This window comes from Pseudopipra pipra, chromosome Z, assembly GCF_036250125.1.
Source record: "Pseudopipra pipra isolate bDixPip1 chromosome Z, bDixPip1.hap1, whole genome shotgun sequence".
In the NCBI taxonomy this organism is placed as follows: domain Eukaryota; kingdom Metazoa; phylum Chordata; class Aves; order Passeriformes; family Pipridae; genus Pseudopipra; species Pseudopipra pipra.
The window spans coordinates 13,577,117-13,596,947 of NC_087581.1; the positions used below are offsets into that span (position 1 = coordinate 13,577,117).

The window sequence follows — 19,831 nt, forward strand, 5'->3', positions numbered from 1 at the left end:
AAAAAGTCACTTACCAAGTTCCTTGTGTTGGGTTGAGCAACTCACTAAAAATAAATCATCCATTCCTTTCTACTGCCATGAAATAGAGGAGAAATATAAGTAGTTAACAGAAAGGTTGACCTTAGAGATTCTGTTGCCCCAGAACTGACGAGATTATAGGGAAGGGAGAGTTTATAGCAGAGATTTTAGAAACAAATGCTTTAAGATTTCATTATACATTTTGTAAAAAAAACCCTGAAAAACATTCAGTCCTCTGGGACATGTTTCATGACTGGTATATAACCTTCCGTCAAGCTCAGCTCTCATAAAATCTCACGCTGTGTTTGTATTGCTTTATGGTAAGCTCTTGCTATTTTGCAGCAAAACTGCAAACAACTGGTACTGGAGTAAGCTTGCTACCTGAACATTTAATTTTTCACAAAGAAGCAGAAGAAAAATAGGTATACACTCCATGGGACAGCAGACAAGATCGCTGCTCATGCTGACACCAAGAGACCAATAAATTAATTAACTTATTTATAAAATCTAATTATTATTAATCATCTCTATGGTATTTTTTATGCAGATTGTGGATGGAAGATGGAATAGTACAAACCAGCCATCACTCTTTCATGAGAAAGATGACACTTAAATCCCAGGCACAATACTTTAAAGGGGGTGTTAGAAAACCATATATTTCTACTGTAAAGGTGAATTCCTACCATCTCTGAATATACACACAGCTGTGAAGTACCACAGTTTGGTCTTTTAAGTTGTGTTGAGTAGTCTCTATATAGTTATTCTAGCTTTTTTCAGACTTGAGTTAATGAAATTATTTCCATGTTGAATTAAAACTAAATTTTTCAGGGAATTCACAACCAAATTGGTATTCAGCAGGTCTCTCTCACCAATCCTAGCATGTCTGCTAAAGGAAATTACCTACTTTATTGATACAGCTGAAGCAGAAGTGTATATAACATACGGTGTAAGTTTTAAAACACTTCAAAAACTACATCATGAAAAGGCATCATAACACATATTCACTTCATACTTGATGGTAGAAGTAAGATCAAACTCCATGGAATTTAACAATACTTGATATTCCTCTAAAAATGACTTAATTTGCATCCAGGTTTTTGTCATGTTTCAGGCCTTCACTAATGTTACTGTTTTCCAAAAAGTCTGGATTCTTTTAGATGAAGAGGCAGAATTGGCCTTCAGCAATTTATTTGATAGAAAATAATTCAAAAGTATATGAGAGGTAATAAATAAAACTGAACTTTCATTCCCTTTTTCAGCTTTGCTGTGATATATTTTTGGAATAGATTTACATTTATGACTAAGGATAGTGTCATCAATAATTCACCCTTCAGCAAAATGCATTATGTTATAAATTTAATAGCACAGCAGATCAGACTATTCTAATTTTAAGATTGTGGCATTAAAAAAAAAAACTTTTTACTGAGAGAGATGTGATACTTGTCTGTGAGAAGTGTCTTGTCACTTATCCTCCAAGAGTTATTTCAACAGGTCAATATCCAGATAAAATACTAAAGTAATTTTTCTCTTGTTAGAAAATGTTTTGAAGTTGTGTTACTTTCTGTCCTTTTAATTGAAAGATATAGAGATCAATAACTTTTGGGTGCATCTCAGAATTTTGATTTTTTAAGGTGGACATAAAAATATACCCTCTAGGACTTTGTAACTCTTTTGACAGATGGAAAAAAATTAATTGACATTAAAATAACCAAAATATTTTAAATTGAAAGAATGACATAATTTAATAATTAGCAGGAAAAAAAAAATCACTTCCATTAATTTATAAAGAGACTGCTATCTGGTAAATTTGATGTTATAATTTGAAAATGATTATATAAAGTTCAAACTTTTAAATTGTATTATACAATTTACATTTGAAAATATTTTAATGCAGTTTCATGACTTTAAAATAATGAAGCAGAAATGGATTATTACCCTTTTCGCTCTGTAGTAACAGAGGACTTCTCTCAATATTTTTGTATTTCTATCATTTCAAACATCAATGATGACAGAAGAGAATATGTCTTTTTCAATCAATTCTTTAATTGTTTCTCCACTTCTAGGAAGAATGAATACATCAATGTCAATATAGAAAACTTTAATATGATGAGCCATTTTAGCTACAGGGGAAATTTGTGAAACAAAACTTTAACGTGCTGTTGTAGTCAATGAGTAGTGCTGTTCTGTTCCTTCCACAGAAGCCATCTTGCAGATCTCTGAATTCCTTAGCAATTAAAACAGTCAACAAAACAATTACACATTAAAAATAATTCAGTACACTTGCTCTTAGATGCTATGATAGAATTATATTTATGACTAATTCCATTTTCATGTTGCCTTTCATCTGATGAAGTGACAAGTATATTTGAGTAATTTATTTTGCCTAAACTCGAGTCAGCCTTATGGTAATTATCTATATGAAAATTTTGTTCACTCATTTTGGAAAATGTAAAACCTCTTCTGCAGTACAAAACTTGTTTATAGACTGCTATCATGGGAATTTTTGTCACCATTATGATTTACATGGGACTGCAGCTTAATCATGCCTGTATCATGATCACTGCTTGGCACTTGTATGCTGGTATGTATTTCCCAAGTCTGTTTCCTATGTAATCCATTATCAAAATGAAGAGAAACATGGAATAAAACAATATTTAAACACCAGATGACTGCATATGAAGAGAAATCCTCACTGAAATACTTTTAGGTAGTCTATAAAAAATTTTCAGGATTATACTGATTATTTCATTCATACTTTAACAAAATTCTGTGAAAAGTCAATCCCTCCATTTTTTGTGTTTTCTGTACACTATCTAAACAACAGTCATTATTAGAGATGTCAGCCAACCAGATATCTCTTGAGAAAATTCCTCCAGTAAAATAAACTTAGGTTTTTGTATTTGACTTTTCCTCATCTGGGTAACAAATTTAATGTAAATCTTATAGTCAGGACGATATTTTAATAAGCAAAAGTCACAAAAATGGGATACATTTGAATGTACTGTTGATATAACATGAAAAGAAAACCCTTTTCCACCAAATCTATTTGTTTAGTTCATCCTATGGTTAATAGATCCCTAGTAAGACTTAACCTATTTGTTTTGTTCTAGGGATAGATTGAAATATTCTGTGAGGGTTTCATTTTCCCAATGACCACAGAGGGTGTTAGACAGGTAGTTTAAAAAGTAGCCTCATGTTTGAATGGGTAGACTTAGATATGAGGACTATCAACCCTAGTTTTTTCAATTTTGAATCTGAACTGTGAATGTGGCACAAACAACAATTACATTGCTTACTGTAATATGGCTTCAAAAGCTTAACTGATTGATTCTGCTTTATCCTTACATGCATTATAAATGAATAAGGAAAAGATATTTCCTCTGAGTTAGAACATGATATTTCCAAGAAAATGCTTTCTGTGATCAGTGAGTTCAAAGAAATAGTGTGCCAGTCTTCCTTGTGAATGTTTGGTGCTATTATAATATAAAAAAATTTCATATTAGTGCATGTTCTGTTCTCGGTGAGATCTTGAAACAGTTATTACGTCTGATCAACTTCTACTGTTGCTACTTAGGTATTGTCAGTGATCTGTTGCATTCCATTACTAAGGTTTTTGACACTGCAATACTAAATATTTTACCACTTAATTTTTACATTCTTTATAACCATATAGAACTCCAGCCCTCGTACAGAAATCCATAAAAGCTATAGAGGAAACAGGAACTGCCAATAGAAAGATCAAGACTGTATCTGAATTTGGAGGTGGAAGAGAAACTTCTGAGGCTTTATGAGCTACAGACCCTCTTTTAGGAAAAGAGTATTAAGTCAAAGCAGTTCATCTTCATTTCTGCCTTCCTTTCAAAAATGAAACCTCTCCCTATTGCTGTGTCTGACAGTCATCTAAATGACCAACAGGAGAGACCTGGAACAGCAGATGGGAATCAGTCTGAAAGAAGCCTCTTAATTACTACTTTTTCATACCAACCCTGTCTCCGTGTGGTTGTGTGGCTTGGAAAAACAACCTCTCTTGCTCTTTCTTTTTTTAGCTACTTTTTTTTCCCCTAAAATAATCAAGATTATTGAGAGGATGATGAGACTTCTTTCCTCCCATCCCAGTGTGTTGGTATTCAGTAACTGTCTTAGTATCTACAGAAGGCAACATAATCTCCGGGTTTCGTGGTTTAAACCAAGCTGACAACACACAGCCTCTCACTCATTCCCCCACATCAGGAAAAGAATCAGAAGAGTAAAAGTGAGAAAACTCATGGGTTGAGATACAGAGAGTTTAATAGAGAAAGCAAAAGTTGTGCACATAAACCTCTGTGCACATAAACAAGGGATTCGTTCACTACTCCTCATGGGCAGACAGCTGTTGTGCCATCCTCAGAACAGCAGACTTGGGAAGACAAATATGTGCCTCTGAATGTCCCCTCCTTCCTCCTTCTTCCCTTAGCTTTATATACTAAGCATGATGTCATATGGTACACAACATCCCTGTGGTCAGTTGGGGTCACCTATCCCAACTGCATCCCCTCCCAACTTCTTGTGCATCCCCATCCTACTCACTGATGGGGTGGGGTGAGGAGCAGAAAAGAAAGGCCTTGGATGTATGCCAGAGCTGCTCAGCAGTAACAAAAACATCCCAGTATTATCAACAGACATTTCAACACAAATTAAAAATATAATTCCATACAAGCCAGTATGGAAAAAATTAATTCTAAGCCAAAGAATTACCTTTGTCCTTAATTTCTATTTTGTTAATATTCCCTCGACCGGCAACAGCATTTCACATGTTAGGAAGCACCGAAGACAATACTCAACTTCTGGTCTTCTGTTTTGATGGATGTCTTCTCCTTCTATTCAATATTTATTAAACATAGATATTCAACATATTCAAATCACATAAACTAGAGGAAATCTCCCTTAGGAAAGAAGTAATTGTAGTACTCCAAATCATGGTGTTTTATTCCAGAAATTGCACAGCTTGTGGCAGGTCTGATCTAATCCTTCAAGGAAGGCTGCATGGTCACATGGATTTTTCTGAACTATGGGATCAGGATCTGCATCATCTGTGGGTTGTTGGGGGGCTACAGGTTCACCACTCCAACATCTCCTAGGAAATAGTTGCCAGCTGAGTTTTCACATAGTTTACAGCTGACTCCCATTTTAAATTACAGTTGACACAAGCTGCAGTGGTTTGTTAGTTGGTTGTGACTGGCTTCCAGAGTAATTCCTGAGGAGGAGAAGACAATATAGTTCTTGATAGTTTCCTACCCTGAAAGTCAAATTTTTAATTTTCATCTCCGAACTTCCACGTTTATTCAAGATATTAAGTAAATTTGATATATTTTTCTATAAATTTCTTTCTGAATCAGAGAAAAACACACCAAAAATGCAATGAATTCTCTTCTTGCCCAGAAGTGGAAAGCCAGTAACAATACATTATGCATCTAAAAAGCATTTCATTAAAGTTAATATCAGAATATACTGCTAGTTATAGATCATTTAATTGTTATGTATTAAGCATAAGATTAAGCATAAGATATCTCTAACATTCTTTTCAAGCTTTCATATTCTTGAAATTTATTATATCAATCGTCAGCTGCGATGACATCACAAGATGAATTCAAAGCGGTGATTACTTTAGTATTTAAAATGCTTTGAGTGTACCAATTATTCAGGCTGCTAAGTGAAAGTAAAAATGTCAGCTTAGCTCTGTATAATCCCATAATGTTTAAAGGTTCATGAATTACACATGGACCAGAGAGAAAGAGAGAAGCTAGATTTTGACTAAAAGACATTTTCTGTGCGAAATATGCTGAAACCAGATCTTTTAAAATGTTCTAGTGATTAATCAGAGTGATTTAAAACACTTGTCCCTGTATCTGAATTCACTTTCAGCATAAAGCTTTCCAGTATTTATTGTGAATTTTAAGTAAACAGGGTGTGTCTAATGTTTTATAGATATTCATCTGTAAAATGTAAGGACCCAGGTCTTGGATTTTTTGCTTTTTGAACCAAGCTGAGAAATGCAAGCACCAATAATATGTGACTGAGCCTCAAAATTTTGTTTGTTTGTTTTTAAATCCTGTTTCATGGTGTCACTCATGAATAACTCAGCTGAACATTGAGGTACTTCAGAAGCAAGGTTATGTTTCCTCTTCTGGTACCAGATAATGGAGGTAGAAGAAACTAGTCTTGAGAAGAGATTCAGTCAAGTAGATCCCTGCAGAAAAGTATTACTATAGGCTGATGAAGAATTAGAGGGCCAAGGAGTAAACATAGAACCATAGAATAAATTAGACTGGAAAAGGTCTTAAAGTCATCTAATTCAACTGTTGACATAACACTGCCAAGTTCACCGTTAAACCATGTCCCTAAGTGCCACATCTGCATGTCTTCTAAATACCTCCAGGGATGGTGACTCAACCACTTGTTTGGGCATCTTGTTCCAGTGTGTGGCAACCCTTTCTATGAAGAAATTTCTTCTAATGTCCAGTCTGAATCTCCCCTAGCACAACCTGTTATCTGAGAGAAGAGACTGAACTCCCACCTCACTGCAACCTCCTGTCAGGTAGTTGGAAAGAGCGATAAGGTCACCCCTGAGCCTCCTTTTCTTCAGGCTAAACATCCTCAGCTCTCTCAGCCACTCCTCATATCATTTCTGCTCCAGACCCTTCACCTTCTCTGGACACTGCTGCATGGTGGTTCTCTGTGGTGCCACATGGGTTTGTTGTGATTCAAGGGCAGAACTTCACCTTATTGAACCTCACACCATTGGCCTCAACTCAACCTGTTCAGATCCCTCTACAGAGCTTTCTTACCTTCAGCAGATCAGCATTCCCATCCAGCTTGGTGTCATCTGCAAACTGATTGAGGGTCCACTCGATTCTGTCATTCAGATCAATAAAGATATTAAACTGGACTGGCCCAAATATTGAGCCCTGGGGGACCCAACTAGTGACTGACTGTGAACCGGATTTATCTCCATTCACCACCACTCTCTGACCCAGCCATCCAGATAGTTTTTTACCTAGTGAAGAATACCCCTTCCCAAGCTATCAGGAGACTTTCTCCAGGAAAGTACTGTGGGAAATGGTGTTGGAGGCTTCCCTAAAATTCAGGCAGGCAACATCCACAGCCTTTCCCTCATATGCTAAGCAGGTCACCCTGTCATAGAGGAAAATCATGCTGGCCAAGCAAAACTTGCCTTTAACAAACCCATGTTAGCTGGTCCTGATCCCCTGATTGTCCTGCATGTGCCATGTGATGACATTAAGGATGATCTGCTCCATGATCTTCTCCCACCACAGGGGTCAGACTGACAGGCCTGTAGCTCCCATGAGCCTCCTTCTTGTAGATGGATGTCACATCTGCAACCTCTGGTTAACTGAACCTGCCCAGTTAACCAGGACTGCTAGTAAATGATGGAGAGTGGCTCAGTGGGCACTTCTACCTGCTTCCCCGATACCCTTGGGTGGATCCCATCCTGCCCCATAGATCTGTGTGTGTCTGAGTGGTGTAGCAGACAACTGACCACATCCCCTTGGATTATGGGGCTTCATTCTGCTCCCTGTACCTCTCTTCCAGCTCAGGGAGCTTGGTACCAGAAAAACAACTAGTCTTATTATTAATGAGCGAGGCAAAGAAGGCATTTTGCCTGTGCTTTCCTCACCCTTTTTCACTGTGTTTCCCCCCACATCCAATAAATGTGGATCCAATTTCTTCAGTGTTGCTTATAAAATAACGAAGGGGAAGGATTGATTCTTTGTTCTTTTATGCTCTCCCTTTTACCAATGCCATCTATAAATATTACTACTCTTGTACTTCTTGTGACAGGAATAAAAAACATTCATTGTTTAACTATCTGTTTAACTAATCAGAAAATGTTCAGGAGACATTTTCATATTCACTTTTAGCTCTTATAGCTTAAAAAATGAAGAATGTCCCTTTTCCTGCGCGGATTTGAAAATCCTTTCTTCTTTATGCCAATCTTTCTAGTGCTTTCTGTTGTAAATCCTAGATTAGCTGTGTTAAATGGTGCTGCATATTTCATACAGGGCACTGCCAACCCAAATCAATGAAGAAACAGACAAAACTTCTGTTTTGCAGCTTTGCAACACCTTTGGAGAGCTTTACTGAAGCAAAACAATTCAAAATGAGTGCAAGAATCTCTCTGTCTGGATATAAGTAATACGGTCTAACTCAATTACAGACAAGCCATGCATCAGATGTATCAGATATGCAAACTTCAATCTATGAAGGTTTGTTTTAGTTTCTCTTCAGATATATGGGTAGTATAGTGACAGATCTGGTTGAGCCTATAAATCTTTGATGAGTGTAATGCATTTGTGGATTGTTTGTATTTCAATAGTTCAGAATAGAAGTTCCATTATGAAAGGATCACACTGTCTTTGATTATGAAGGATAATTAACTTGTCTTAGAGATCTTGTCTGGTTACAGCAAATTGTGTTTGGTCTCAGAATGAATTTCACATTTTTCTTCAAAAAGACTTCACTGGTGAAATGCTGCAGAGGCATTAGTGGCAGGAGTGACTAGTTCTTGAAGGTTTTGGTTTGAGAAATTCTGACATGCAAGCAACTGCAATGCATCTGTTCACAGAAGATGCACAAAATATTGTGATCCACCTGGTTTTCAAGTCTTTCAGAACCTGAGGAAAATTGAAAACTGTGGTGGGAGTCATGTATTGGATGTAAATATAATCCAAGAAATATTATTATTCTACTCTATGGGGGCTTCCAAGTGTCTTTAAAATAAGACTGATATGAGGACTTATAATACAAATAATAAAGAATACATCTAGTATTTCCTGGGTGAATATTCATAATTTTCAGGTGGAAGTGGTCACTCTCCAAGTGATTTCATTGATCTACAATGTGTCATCCCCATTTAGTTCATATTGGTGATGATTTTGGCATACTTTTGATGGTTTCCAAGCTCAACTCTCTTCAGGCATATTCTGAACCTTCTTTGAAGACAGAACAGGAGGGTAAAATGAGAAGAATTTTTTCTCAGGTTATCAGTTACACTCAGGTTATCATCTTCTCTGGTTCAAGGTCAGATATCAGTGTGACTTTTGGTAAGCTAAAATGGTTTTATAAAGATTTGACTACACAAAAAAATAAACTCCTGCTGTTCAGGTCTCTCTGTTGGTGATAATCATAATTAAAAATGCAATTCATGTATTCACAATGATTATGCTTATTGACTTTCTTGAAATACCTTTCAAAAGTCTTATGAAAATTTAAAATCTGAGTTAAATTCTAAAATGCATTGGTTCTGGTTTACAATGTTTTATGCTATATTAAGCTATTATAAAAGTGTGCTATTCATTCATACTGTGAACCAGAGCTGCTACTTAGTATTACTCTTTAAAATGATTCATTAAGGACTTGAATCTGTGTCAGCCATGTTATTTGCAGTAAGCATTATCAGATTTAGGTGATGTTATTAAGTGATGACGAAATAAAGACAGCTGTGTTGCTAGCATATCTGTGATGTATACTTGGAAGAAAGATTGAACATATTCTTAAAGCGCAAAAAAAATGCTTGAAAGTATCAACATATCAAGGCATTACATAATTTACAAGTTCGCAATATAATGAGATGAAAAACCAGAAAAAAAAGGGCAAATTTCAATATCTTGGGTAAAAAATGCATCCAAGATTTTTCAGAAGATAGGTGAGATTTTTTTTTGTCCTCTGTATACTGTCAATACAGTGTATACTGTAAATGCCAGGGAAGGAGACAACAGGACTAGGTGATTCTGATCCGAAAACCCATGTAGGCAAAAAGGGAAAAATCTTGCAGGTGACTTCACTGCATTTTTAACTGCAGACATAGCAGTCTGATCAGATTACAGTATCCTGATAGAAATAATTGGAATGATACATTTTTTCAAAAGTAGGCTCGGTCAACTCCGTAAATGGTTTCCATCACCATTGCATGATATGCTACTAAGAAATACTGACGAAAGTAGAAAATGTAGAAAAATATTTAAAACGTGATGGTGAAGATTTCTTCTGAAATTAAGTAACAGTTAACAGTATAATGATTCCCTAGCAAAAGAGTGGGTAGACTTTGAGTAAACTGTGAATATATGAAAACTTGCTAAGAAAAAAGTTTGGACTGAATTATTTAACGACTAAATAAAAGCAGAACTGAGAAGTCTGTACTGAGTAAAGGAAGTAATTCAACTTAATTTCAGGAATACAAATAGAAATAAAACCTATGACTATGGTTTTGCAAATGAATAGGTAAGAAGCATTAATTAAACTGTTTAAAAATAAATTAGAAACACATGCAGACATGCTGTCTCTCCCTGGAGGGAGGTAGATGGAATAACAAGTGTCTGCAACCTTGAATTTGCCAGCAAATCTATGCAATAGGCAGAAATAAGCTCCACGTTTTATTATACTGCTCAGTGATTCAATTTTTTTTAATCCAATTATTTGTCATTTGCTGGACTTCTCCTTCAATAATAATGATGCTAAAATTAAAAAAAAAATTGAGGTGTCAGATTAGTTTCTAAAGTAAAGCAACGTAGAAATATAATGACACCAAAGACTGAAATATATGCAAACATAACGAGTTTATAGAATGGCACCTTTCTGCATTCAAGCAGAGCTGTAAAAAGAGAAACTCAACCCATGTGCAGTTCCAGTGCAAATTGTAATCAATATCTGTGATTTTTAAAAGTATACTTAGGTTTTTGGCGTCATCATTGATTGTGTAATATTTTATCTGTTTTAGCACAAGTACATAAAATGACAGTGTTCTGATGGAGTGCTTCCTCCAGTCTGTGCAAACAACTTTACTGTAGTGAGTTGTTTGAAAATTTAGTAGGTGCAATAATTATGTAAATATTAAAAGCATACTGATAGACACTTAAAACACATAGCTAGGTTTGCTTACCTCTTTTGCTTACAGTAGACTTGAGACAATGTATTTCTTATTCTGAGGTGATTATTAGTATCTCAAGATATTATGATAAAGCAATGTATTTTATTTTAAAATTATAAGGGAAAAAAAACAAGCCCAAAATATTTCTATAAGAGTGCTGTGTAATAGTGTCTTCTCCTAGGCACGTGAAACTTACATAAACTAACACAGGAGCTGAATGTAACTCTTCATGTAAACAGAAGGGAATAGCACATAAAATTCTTTTCAGGTGGGATGGAAGTTGAGTTAGCAGTGCCTTCAAGCCCCAGAGTACTTATCAGTATACGCAGAAGGACACGCAGTTCAGAGGATTCTTTAGAATATTTTGCTTTGTTTTATTCAAGAAATTTAAAGCAAGTATTTCCCACAGCAGCTGTGTGAATATCACTAGTATTTATATCGATTTAATTGTTATAAAATCATGTATTTTTATAGAATTGTCATTAACCTGCAAGCAATAACCTTTTACATGTTTAAAGTGATTACAGTGCTTGTTATTATAGACCACTTTCAATGCTGTTCATTTAGTATGCTGTGTTTTTAACACAAATGTAATCCACTCTGCATTTTCCATTTAAAATGCATAAGGCAAAGTGCATCATAACAGGATGTAACTACGTATTAATCAAATTAGCACAACACTTCAAAGGCCCTGGCTTTTTACTAGGCTACTGTTAGACCACAATTCATGATGGAAAGAAACAGCGTAATGAAAGGCTTGGCAAGGGAGTTGTTTATTTTCTTTTCAGAAAGATATATTGTAGGTTAATTTTCATGATGGGAAAAAATGTGGAGGAAAAGTAACAGTAAGCATTAAGCTAAAGCACAGTAAATGGAATTTAAAATACTACTATGGTTTTGCTATTGACAAGCACAAATGTAGTAATTAGTTGATGACACAACAGAGCTCAAATGACCTATTTTTTAATTATTGAAAATTCATGACCCAAAGAAAGAAAAGTCAGATTATTCAAAATTCACCTCGTGAAACAGAAACAGCTGGGAAGGTTCTTCCCTTATCATACATTTAACTTACTACATAAACATGAGACCCTGCAGCTAATACTTTTTAACTACCGTTTCTCAACAATTTCAAGTTGATAAACTGATTTTCAGTTTATGATCATTTTAGATTATCTTTCAGAATAAAAAAAAGAGGTCTTGTGACATACAAGACTCCTACCTTGAATAGTCATGATTTAGGAAATTCAGTCTAATATACTTCCAGTGGACTACAGCAAAGCATCAGGAATGCACAAAGCAACGGTGTCTGCATTGCTCTCCTTGCAATGTAAGGGCTTGGTGTAAAATGTGAAAATGATTCTCCAGCTTGGATACTCTAACATCATTAGAGTTTCAGCTGAAATTAAAATGATTTATGCTAATTTTTAGAAATTCTTTTTAAATGTGTTCATATGTATTTGCCTCTTAAACCCATTTCCATTTTCCTTGTTTATGTTTTTAGGCTGCAGGGTAGTTTGGAATTCAGTCTGAAAGTGAAGGGTGAAACTCCCATTGACTTTAGCTCCAGCAGGACTGACTTATTGTATTCAACAAAGTCTTCCCCAAAACCAATAATTCCCCTGTCTTCCAGATTCAGCTATCCACTCTCTTGTTACTCATTTGTTTATTTACACAAACTTCTATGCATGCAAGCTATTAATGCTGTTTTTAAATCAGTATATAGTCATTACACCCTTTTCTATTTATTCCCAGTAGATGAAGGAAATAGTACTCAATCCTCTTTGTCCTTTGTAAAATATATAAGAGATCTCTGTGGCCTTATCTTTGTTTTTATTATTGAAGTGCATTAGTAATAGCAAAGTCTATATGAACACCTTTTTGGAGATGCTGAAATTTTATCCTATGGAAACCTGCTTTGACATACTTGATTTGACAAGCACACAGGCTCTTGGTAGAGAAAATCACTGAGGAAATGTTATTTTAAGTTATGATGATAATGCTTCCAAAAGGAAGATTGAAGATGACAGGATAAATCTTTAGGAACCTTTCAATTATGAAAGAATGCAGTCAGTGCAAATTTTGAAACTGTTCAAAGATTAAAAATATTAAAAATAGAATTACTGCTAAGAGTACATGTATCTTTTTTATGTGATATCTGTATTATAGACATGGCATATATGTAAGAATTTTATACAAATAATAACACAAATCTGTATTAGTTGTGGTATATGTATGTATATGGTGGATAGGATTATTAAATAATACAAATTTTAAATGGTACTAGAATCATCTGTTGACAAAAAGCCAATTTAAGATATATTTTGAGGAAGAAGCTTAGTATTTAAATAGATCTTCTGCTCTCTGCTAAATTAAAAGTAAAAAATAAAAAAATAAAAAATTATTGAAATGGAACCCTAAATCAGCTACATTAATATTTCTTAATGTTTGATAGTTAAATGTGATATTTTTAACAATTGTACTGTCAGGATTTTTTGCTTAGTTTATTTCTATTTCCTGTTTGGGAGAAGCTAGATTACTATTAAAAATTCTATACGTACTGACATAGATGAATGCAGTCACAATAAAAATAGCTGTTATTATTGACTTTTATATGAGAACTGCACAACACACACAAAATTTCCTGTAAAAATTTCAATAATTTAAGTCACTCCATGAGACCATTACAACTGAAGAGCTGGTATCAAGTAATGATTGGATACATTATTGCAGTATTCACATTTGGTTCTGACTCTGCTATGTGCTGAATAAGAAATATTTTCTTCTGAAAATTTCCAGCTAACTTTCGTTTTAAGTTTTAACTTAAGCTTACAAATTAAGTTATCATTTTATATCATGTCCATCACAATGACTTCATAGAAACTGCTTATATAATGTCTGATAGTATTCTGCTGTCATTGGGAATGACCAGGATTAAATAAAAGGCTAAATTTTGACCTTAATCATGAAAAACTCTCATGGAGATGGCTGAGTAGAATTGTACATTTAAACAAAGAGAAATTTAAATGGCAAAACCTATAATGTCATTTAGCTATCTCTTTGTATCATTCTCTGTGGTATAATCTTTCTATGTTCCCTCTAGATGACTTCTAAATCATTCAAATCATTCCATCACATCACTAGAGAGAGTCTTTTTTATATCTGACAGTCCTTGAAGCTTGAGAATATCTCTTTGTTTTAATGATATGTTTTCTCAATTTGATCCTTTTACTTCTAGGCTGAATTTTAGCTAAATGAATTGGTTATCAAAATAGGAAGATGAATCCTTTTTTTTCTGTCTCAAACTGTCCAAATGATTCAGAGAACACTAAGCAAAAATGACTTGCAGGACATTTTGCAGGTATGTGTTGAGTATGACAACCCTGAAAGGAAAAAGCAATTCTGAATAAATGTCTTCTTCCTAAAAAATTGTGTACTAGAAGTCCAATGAAATTTCAGATAACTAACGTGTTTATGGGAATATAAATGCAGTACTCAGAAATTTCTCCCAGACAGAAATCCAGTGATACTTCTGTAATGGGAACAGAGGAATCATGCTTCAGTGCCTCTCTCAGGGAGAAGGGGACTATCTGGTCACTGCTTCACAAAAAGAAAAGATCACAGTAAAGCTTTGATGGAGAACATATGTTCCATACCTTGTCTAGCAATTGGGTTGCCTGAACTAGGCTCTTTTAGACCACTGAAGTTCCCCTTATACCAATACAACAAGGACAGAGAACATGAAGTTACTGAACTGGTCTGGATATAAAGGAGAGAGTCCTATATATGAGGGTGCAGAACAATTTCAGCAAAAGCTGCTGTTCTAGTAGTGAAGGAAGTTTTTAAAACTGTTTGTCTTTTGTATCACCACTTAGGCAGCACAGATCAGAAGACTGAATGTAGAGCACCTCAGGGAGAATTATATTGTTTTAGTGAAAGGTAAAAATGTTTTTTAAAATTAATTTAAAAAGAGAGGAAGAACAATACTGGTAATGAACAGAGTGGTTTTTATAGGAAAGACCACTTTATGGCAAGAAGAATGGTATTGTATTTTACTTATATAACTTTCCTTTGGAAATATGACCAGAGGAACACTTCCAAAAACAAGAAGTAGATTGCATAGTGAGAATTCAGGTATCTCCTTGAGAGAAGCTCTATTGTCTAGGAAAAGTCTTTTTTTGATACTTCAGGTAAAATGAATCTTTCAAACTCTTGAAATTCTTTTTGAATTGAGTTTTCCATTTTGTCAGTGATTTTATAGACTTTCTAACAAAATTTAAGACCGATACAAAATTTTTTGATTTTGTATTTATTTTCAGTTCCCCCTAATTAACTTCATTCTTCTCTGAAATGAAGTAGTCTTGGGTGAAATTCTTCTGCCTTTATTTACATACAAAAAGAAAGTATCCAATGTTTCAACAATACTTGTATTTATTATTTGTTTCATCATAGGCAAAAAGCAAATTATTTAACCCCACCCCACAGGTAATTTTCAAGACAGGAATATCTAGCTTGCATAGTGTCTTGCATACAAATATATTTGGTTTACACATCACATTGAGTGTTCTATTTAAAAGTAGGTCACAAAATTTAAGTTATTCCATCAATAGGAGCAGAACTTTCAGGACTGTTTCTACAATCATTACTTAGGATACAGAACACATGCAGGAAATTGCACTATTTATTTTTGCTCTGCAAACCGCTCAAGTTCAAGAATTAGAGATAAGAATAAATAAACTAATTTAAAATAAAATACCATGTGTCACTGAAAAGTTTTTATTACCCTAGGCATGCAATTATCTCAGTTGCCAGACAGTTATATTTCAAATATTCACAAAATTTGACATACAGAAACAATATTCTTGTTTATTCTTCAATCTCAAGTTTTGTAAACCTCCATAAAATCAAGCTAAATCTAATGTTTATATTTCTAAACAACTGAAAGGGTTGCAATCCAACTACATTTTTAATATTCACTATTTTTAAGGATATTTTCTCATGGTATAAGCTGAAAAGGATACAGTCAAGATTCAGTTCTAAACATTAATGTACATTACTGCATCAGTGTTTCAACTCTTCAATCGTTAAACTTTCAAAAGGTTTAGTCTAAAGCTGAAACTTTATCACATTCTGTTGTTAGCACAAGTAATTGTTATGTCATCCTTAACTATTCAGAATGAGAGATTTTCACTATACGCTTGCACAGAATTGTGCTAACATCTCCTTATCCTAAAAATGTCAAAATTGTACTTGTTTTATTAAATTTAAGGATTTTTATGAGAGACTCATCTGTTCTCTTTCTGTGTATGGTATGAAAGTATGACAAGGATCCATTAAAACAGAGCATACAGTTTTTTCAGAGTTTGGTGAATGCAGAGATGAAAACCCTCCTATTATAGCCAGTTTGACACTTTGAGGTTCAAAGCTGAAAGGTTCACTTTGAGGTTGAGCTGGAAATGCTGTTTCCTTCTGTTTTGTGATATCTGGAAAGTAAATTCTGATTTACTTGGTCTGAATACAGGCTTTTAGTCATAAAATAAGTAGAAGATGAAATACTATCAGGTATTGAAGCCTTTGTATAATAGAGCCCAAAAGGCTTTGTTAAAGAATTATATTGCAAATATTTTTGTTAAAAAACCCCAGCCTTTCAATGTAGAAATTTTTCTGTTTCAAACTTTAGTAGGACTTTTAGCATCAGAATTTACTATTTTGAAAATATCATCAAAATACCAAACTGTGTAAAATGATTTTAGGGCATCCAATCATTACAGCGTTTTCTTTTAGCTCTATATGTGTCTAATGTTTATCTTTTGGTATCTCTCTATTAGCTTTTTGTATTCCAGGCAACACCTGTTGCCATTCATATGTAGTAGCCAGTTGGTGGCCCTGAAGATTTACTTAATGTGGTTGCTGTTCTCTTTGTCATTCTCCCCTGGGTTGTGATATGTCAGATACCTGAGACTGACCTAAAAAACTTGTTACTCATGGCTGGGAAGAAGCTTTGAAAAAAATTCCCTTTACCCTTTCCCTCTTTTATTCACAGTGTATAGTGAGGGACTAGCCACCTTTTACTTGCTTTCAGTCCTGTTGGAGCAGGACAGTACTGGTAATAACTAGAAGTCCTACTTAGGAGATTTCAAACACATTTCCCAGAGCAGAAGGTTTAGATAAAGTCTGGTGTCCATCTAAAATGAAACAAATATTCTAAACTTTTGGCTAGTTTTGTTCATTGTGAATATAAATGTGCTGTAGTCAACCAGTTAATAACCTACTTAAGCAAAATTTGCTTAATAAAAAAAGGCTGTAATTATGTACAGCTGTACACCATTAATATTCTTGGATAGAGCTTTCTGCAATACAGGAAGATATAAAGTAAATGAACAAGTCATGACGTAAGACGATGCGATGCATAACCGTTTCCTTAGTTCCAAAAATGCATTTATTGATTTTATTTTCACATGTTCAGAAGAATACATTGTCAGCTGCATACATTAGCACTCAGCCCATGCCGAGCCACTAAAAGTTACCCTAATAGATCCCACTACAAATAAAATGCTGTTGCAATATGTAGAATTACATCTCTTCTTCAGATATACAAATAAATATAGTCTTCACAGGGTGGTGTTAGCAGTGTTAGAATACTTCAGTTGCCATTGGTAACAACAGGCATGATAATACTTTTGGGATGAATTATGTATTAATTGTTTTGCTGAAAAAGTGGAGATGAACTTTATTTATGGCTGGGTTTCTCTAAAAGGGTTAGAAGGGTTGCTCTTCTATTGTGCTCACCAGGTTTTCAAATCAATATTTATACATTTTCTGCAATGCTAATGCAACCCTATCCATTTGTTAAAATAAACAATAAAACCTGACCTATTTATGGTGCTCTATATATGTTGTACCAGCTACTCTATAAACATCACTGTAGAGAATTAACGCTACGAATTCAATGGTATAATTTATCAAATATGCTGTCTGAAATTTAAAGACCCTGTTCTATGGTCCTTTCATGTATGTAGCTCTCTGAAGTGATGTGGGTGTCTGTATGACAATGGGTTACGGGACTGTACAAGATGATTACTCTCCACCAAAATCTGTAAACTTATTGGAAACTTTAAAACCCAGACATAGGTACAAAGATCAGGCTAGATTCTCTGCTAATGTCCAGAAAAGTAGCCATTTTGAATCCAACGTTATACCTTCTGAAGAGATAATTCATGGCTTTGAGAATATATCTCCATTCTAAATTGCTAGATTTCTTAATACTCTTCCCATCACTCCTCAACTTTGACCCTGCAGAATCACTGCCTACTGAAATGAGAGGGGGTTTTAGCCTACATGGCTCATTCATCTTTAAATCTTTTCTTCGATCTCCTTTCCTTTTTAAAACCAGGACTGCTGACAACTGCCCCGAGTGTTAGCTGAGTGAGTAGCCTTAATTTATCTTATTAGAATCCAAGCCCCAACCACCAACCTCATTTCACCTCAGACCTTTTCCACACATTTATTAAAAATGACTTATGTCCCTCTCAGACAATTTGCATAGAAAAGATATGTCAAGTGCTTAAGTGCAACAGATCCTAGATTCAATAAACCCATATCACAATTTTCACTATCTCATAATATTAAAAATTAATTTTAGATATATAATGAGAAAAGTTCTTATATTATAAGTAAGAACTGTAAGTAGATATATTGGGAAATTTCCTTTTGCATAATATGAGAATATGTAGGTGTATAACAGTGAGATTGACTGATTCTTCTGTAATGTTTTTGTGCAAAATAAGAGCAATTGCACTGACTACAACTAAATCTAGAGCAGATTTTGGTTGATATATTTGAAATAATAGATTCAAGGTTTGAAAATTTTTTTTTTCAGGACCAGATATAGGTAACTAAGTGTCTCTGAAGCTTTGCATTTAGTATCTCCCTATGCTTACAGGAAATTTAAATATATACTTTTAAAAAACTTAGCTGTTTTATTTTGCATCAGTAGAACATATGCAGAATACTCCTCTCTGTTAAAGTTAATGGCAGTCTCACTTCAGCATGTAGTGTTGACTTATATTCTGCACGGGTCTTCTCTAAGGAAGGTAAAATTGGTAACTGAAACATAGTGGCCAAAAATCCAAAAGCAGACCTTCAAGGTCAAAAGACATCTTTATGACAAGCAAGACCCAGCTTTATGCTTTATGCTTCTTAACTTCAGCTACTGCAATTTGTTCTAAGGTAGGTCTCAGCTTTCTTCTACAGTCACCATAGAAAGCAGATAGACACAGATATCAGACGGATATGACTGGACAGGTTCATCTTCTTGAAGTTACATGGATAGATTACGCTTTGGATGTTTGAGTCTCCCAATGACCTTCAAAGAGCACAAACAGATGTTTTATACTGGTTATTTTAGCTTAAGATAACCAAAACTAGGTGATGAATCCAGCCCTGACCCACCTGAGTATTGGAAGCTCTGGAGTTTTAGGCCCTTACTGTTCCAACAGAGGAATCGTCTCACTGATGGAACACTGACTGGTAAAACACAATGCAAGAATGAACTAAAGATGACTTGTCAAACATACAATATTTCCATTATAATACTTCAAGTCTGTGAGTACAGACTTTACTGATCCCATCTACAGATCAGATTTAGCTCTAAGGTGGATATGCAGAGCTCTCTGCAAGTGCAGAAGAAGCTGGCTGCTCCACCTGAGGAATGGCAGACGCAGCCTCAGTCCTGCAATAACACCACTTTTATGGACTAAACTGATAGCAAACTCGACACGGGTAGATTCAAGATCGGAGTGATACTGAAAGAGCAAACATTTAAAGATATTGGACATCTCTATTCCTTTAATAAGCAAAAGCAACTGATAAGGATTTGATGAAAACCAA

At 34.7% G+C, this 19,831-nt stretch overlaps 1 long non-coding RNA gene across 3 annotated transcripts in view; it reads left to right on the top strand.

Annotated features, from left to right (window-relative positions):
* LOC135407844 (uncharacterized) overlaps positions 1-19,831 on the top strand; it is a 103,881-nt gene that overhangs the window by 22,795 nt on the left and 61,255 nt on the right. Inside the window, exon 5 of one of the 3 annotated variants that reach the window (XR_010427044.1) lies at positions 6,474-6,592. The exons of the other annotated variants lie outside the window; for them this stretch is intronic. This is a non-coding gene — a long non-coding RNA (uncharacterized LOC135407844). The remainder of the gene's footprint in view (positions 1-6,473; positions 6,593-19,831) is intronic. 3 annotated transcript variants of the gene reach the window in all.